Source organism: Macaca fascicularis, chromosome 8 (genome assembly GCF_037993035.2).
Source record: "Macaca fascicularis isolate 582-1 chromosome 8, T2T-MFA8v1.1".
Taxonomy (NCBI): Eukaryota; Metazoa; Chordata; class Mammalia; order Primates; family Cercopithecidae; genus Macaca; species Macaca fascicularis.
Window position 1 is genome coordinate 7,681,617 of NC_088382.1, and position 4,852 is coordinate 7,686,468.

Here is a 4,852-nt window from a genome sequence, read left to right on the forward strand (position 1 = left end):
CTTTCTGAATCCACATCAGTTACAGCAACTTCTTGGCCTCCTCATGGCTTTTTGCAGCATTTTATTGCAGAGACACCACAGACGCCAATATGTTTATACCTTCTAGGGCAAAAGCCTGGAAGACATATGGCACCACTCCTAACGCAGGTAACAGGATTCCTTATATCACCAAAAACACCTAACAGGAAAAAAACACACAAAGAGCAAACATCGTGTTAGAACTCAAAACTCATGTTGCAAAAACACAAACGCTGTGTCTGTATTGCCTTGAATAGATCTGCAGTGGACTTCTTTCTGAAGCCAGGGCTTTTCCATGAGATGCGAGTCAATCATTTGGATCGAAGTTTCTGACATGGAAACTGGCACTGCTGTGGTTTGGGGGATGTTTGTTTTGGTCGAATCTGATTGTGAAAGACCCTGATCTCTCCTGAGTGACCAGGGTCTCCCGGTGGTGTCTGGTAGGAGCTTGGTAATGTTCTCTTGTGACTTCAGCTCCACCACAAGTAGATAAGATCAAAGCCACCCTACCTCCGTTTTAACACACAAGCCAGTAACTTTTTGCTTTTCAAATCATTTAGTCTGTTAAGTATTTTATCTGAGAAGGGATAAAAAGATACAACTCACAGAAATTGTTCAATGTGAAATTAACACCATGTAACTTACAGTTGAAAACCACAATTAACCACAGAAATAAACTTTTGTAATGGGTTGTTTCTAATATCTAAGTCCTGGTTTCAATCTCATTCTTCTTTTTTTTTCTCTCCCTGTCTCTGTCCCTCTCTCCCTGCCTCCCTGCCTCTCTCCCTCCCTCCCTGCCTCCCTCCCTTCTTCCCTCCCTGCCTGCCTCCCTGCCTCCCTCCCTTCCTGCCTCCCTCCCTCCATCCCTACCTGCCTCCCTGCCTCCCTGCCTCCCTCCCTGCCTCCCTACTTCCCTGCCTTCCTTCATGATACTGTTCTAGGTGTTGGAAAATTTGAGGTCTCTGGTGCCACTCAGAGCCCCGTTCTTCTCGAAACACCCAGGACTCATAAATAAAATTGGTAAATGATACTTTCACAATATAATATCTATGTGATTAATTGTTTAAGTTTTAGTCTCAAATTTTCTTTTTCCTTCTCTCTATCCTTCCCTTCCACTCTCCCTCTTTTATCCTTTCATGGTTTTTATTTTATTTCCATAATATCAAGGAGAAAATGAAGGTTAGATGTCCCGGTTAAAAGTTGCTTTCCATGGGCCGTCTCTGGACTGTGAACCTGCGGTGGCCTCGTGGCAGGGACTGTTCTCAGGGCCTCCGATCGGAAAAGTCCTGGGGCAGAGTGTCTGCAGCAGTAGCTCCTACAGTATAGGCTGGGCCTTAAGATTATCTAGAATTTTCTAGGTTGCAGTATCTACCCTTTCAATATAAAAATTTAGAAAATGACATTCTGTACTACTTTCTTTAGATAAAATCAAAATTTCTGACTTTTATTTAAAAAGTCACCTAACAGGTTTCAACCACAGTCTTAGCAGTTGTAGCATGGAAAGCAGTGAGGAGATGAGATTTACAAGCTACTGGGCTCCTTCATATTGGCTCAGAAGAGAGAGTGAGGTGTCCATCGAGTTGTCAAACTTCTATATTGAACCAATGCTTGGTTCAATTATGTAATGCATACGGTCTACTCCGTCTAAAAGTGTGCGTAGAAGAAAGAGAAAGACCAGCTCTGTGGGACAGAGGGAGAAAGAGAGATAAGGAAAATAGAGAGAGAGAGGGAAACAGAGAAAGAGGCAGGAGGGAGTGGGGAGAGAGAGAGCGGCAGGAGAGAGCGATAGAGAGAGAGGGGACAGGAGTGAGAGAGGGAGAGAGCAAGGGTCAGGGCAGAGAGAGATAGAGGGAGAGAGAGAGGCAGAAGAGATAGATAGAGGAGGGAGAGAGCAAGTGTCAGGAGAGACAAAAATAGAGGGAGACAGACAGACACAGGAGACAGACACATGGAATTAAACAACATGTTCCTGAATGACCAATGGGTCAATAAAAGATAGGAAGGAAATTTAAAGATAGCTTGAAACAAATGAAATTAGAAACACACCCATAGGTTCCTCTCTAGGTTCTAAAAGCTTTACCAATGGACAAAGTAAAATATTCTCTCTGTAACTAAGTTTACCCATTCAGACCTACAAATACCTGGTCAGTATAGCTCTTTCTATCTTAAAAGTAGCAAATTTCACAGAAATATCTTGAAACTAAAAGTCTTAGAAGAAAGAAAATCTTTAGATGTGTTCAGTTCTCACTGATTCATTTAGAGATGAGAAAATCAAGGTACAGGAAGATTAAGTAAAGTCACTCAAGTGAGGTAGACTTTTCCACACTTGATGCCAGAGCCTGTCTCCAATCCTTTTGTTCTAGATTTTGCAGATCTGCAAGATTGATGTCTCCTACCGGAGGCTCTAAGAGTAGAGAGTCCATTTTCTTCAAAGGAGACAGCAAGGTCCTGGTCATCTTCCCCAGGCTGCTCCTGGGTTGCAGCCTCATCAGCTCTTTCCTGGAGTGACTCAGCCTGGGCCTGCAGGGCCACCAGGAGAATGGCAGCAAGGATGGCGAGGGTCCTCATGGCTGGGGTCACCTGGAGGAGGGAGAGCAGGTGTGGATGTGTGGAGAGTGAGGAGTGAGCCTGGATTTATAGCTCTGCTGGGAGAAGGCCTGAGACAGAAGCTGCAGTGAGAGGAGGTGGGCATGTGATTGGGAGGGGAAGGGGCTGCCTTCACCCTCAAGATCCCTTTGATGCTCCTCTTTCTCCCGGCTTTCATCACAGAGTGAGTCTGTATGCTTAGTGCCTCTTCTTGATCCAAACTGTTAATGATGATAAGGGCATTACTATCCTGTCCTGTTTCCCATCTGCTTGAGTATTTACTTTTATATATTCAGACAAGAAAAGCAACAGTGCTTTCATTCAATAAATGTGGGGATCAAATGCCTCTTGTTTTCTGAAGACGGTCCCTGGTACTCTCTGGATGACTCTCTGGGGTCAGACCTGGGTCCCAGTGGAGTAGAGAGTTAATCCATTGCAGGATTCAGGGATATTATTAGCCTCATGTAGGAGGCTTTTGAGATCTTGAGGTGAGTAGTCTCCTGCTGGGGCCAGTGTGGACAGGACAATGACCTTATCAGCTATGGGGGAAATGAGTTCAGTAGACTAGTAGGCCAAGTTTATCAGATTAAAATCAAAATTCAGATTTAGTTCAAGAAGTTGGTGTGATCTGAATGCATCATATACAATGTGTAGCAGGTACTTCTCTCCACTTTGAGGAATATCAAAGTAATTTAGGTGCCTACAACCCCTTACTGAGGTCTTTTATTTTATTTTTATTTTTTAGTTTTAGCAAATTTTAAATCATACACAAGGAACAACATTCAAAAGGTAGAAGAAGTAACAAGTTCTTATTTCTACCCCCAGGCCTTCAATTCTGACCCAGGAATCCATCACTATTAACAGTTATTCATAGTATTCTGCACTTTGCTTTTATCACCTGTATCATGGGCACTTTGTATATCTAAACACATGGAATGCTGTTATAATTTTTAAGAGCCTTAAACTATCCCAGGGTTTGTATATGCCATCACTTATTTTTTTCTATTGATAAAATATGATAAAATTAGTACAATTTGGTTATTCTTAAACTTTTGCATTAATAAGTAAAGTTACAGTGATTATCTTGTATATATGTCCTCTTACCCATATGGATAATCTTACAGAAATAGAATTGCTGTGTCAAAGAATGCATCTTAAGCCAGTATGGTGGCACTTGCCTGTAGTTCTAGCTATTTGAGAGGCTGAGGTGGGAGGATCATCGGAGACCAGGAGTTCAATACCAGCCTGACAACATAGTGAGACCCCTTTCTCTTAAAAACAAAAAGAGACTGTATCTTACCCATTTTTAAGATATTATTATGTATTTCTATAATGTTACCATATTTGATACACATCCTTTGGTGCTCAGTAGGCCCTTGGAGAACCTCCACATTTGAATTCCTCATTTAATTTTTTTTCAAATTTGTTTATTTTTAATTGAAAAATGATTTTTGTGTATATTTGTAGGGTATGATGTGATGTTTGGATTGATAATCAAATGGCAGAAACACTTCAGCTAATTAAGATAGCCATCACCTCACCAACTTAATTTTTTAAGGAGAATTACAAATCGAGTCCTTTAGCAGTTTGGAAGATACAATACATTACTATTAACTGTAGTCGCCTTGCAGTGCCATAGATCACTAAGACTCTCCAGCATAACTGAAACTTTGTGCTCTTGGCTCAACATCTTCTCTTTTCCTATCCCTCCCTCTCACCCACCTCCAGCTTCTGATAACCACCTTGGTACTCCAGTTCCATAACATCGACATTTTAACATTCCATATACAAGTGATATCATATAGTATTTGTCTGTCTGTGCCTAGCTTATTTCATTTAGCACATTGTCCTCTGGTTCCAACCATGTTGTCATGAATGAAGAATTTCCTTCTTTGAGACAGAGTCTCGCTCTGTCACCCAGGCTGGAGTGCAGTGGCAGGATCCCGGCTCATTGTAACCTCTGCCTCCCGGGTTCACGCCATTCTCCTGCCTCAACCTCCCGAGTAGCTGGGACTATAGGCACCCGCCACCACGCCCAGCTAATTTTTTGTATTTTTAGTAGAGACGGGGTTTCACCGTGTTAGCCAGGATGGTCTCGACCTCCTGACCTCGTGATCTGCCCTCCTGTGTTTCCGTTTTTTCTTTCTTTGCAGAGAAACTAATAGAGTGTATCTGCCACTTATTCTACCTTATGAAAATGAGAGGATCTGAATCAGATCTGTAATATCTATACTAATTATTTGAATTC

At 42.1% G+C, this 4,852-nt stretch overlaps 1 pseudogene; it reads right to left on the reverse strand.

Annotated features, from left to right (window-relative positions):
* Nucleotides 1-2,319: 2,319 nt before the first annotated feature.
* Nucleotides 2,320-2,628, reverse strand: LOC135964874 (defensin alpha 4 pseudogene; annotated as a pseudogene).
* Between the last annotated feature and the right edge of the window lie 2,224 nt (nucleotides 2,629-4,852).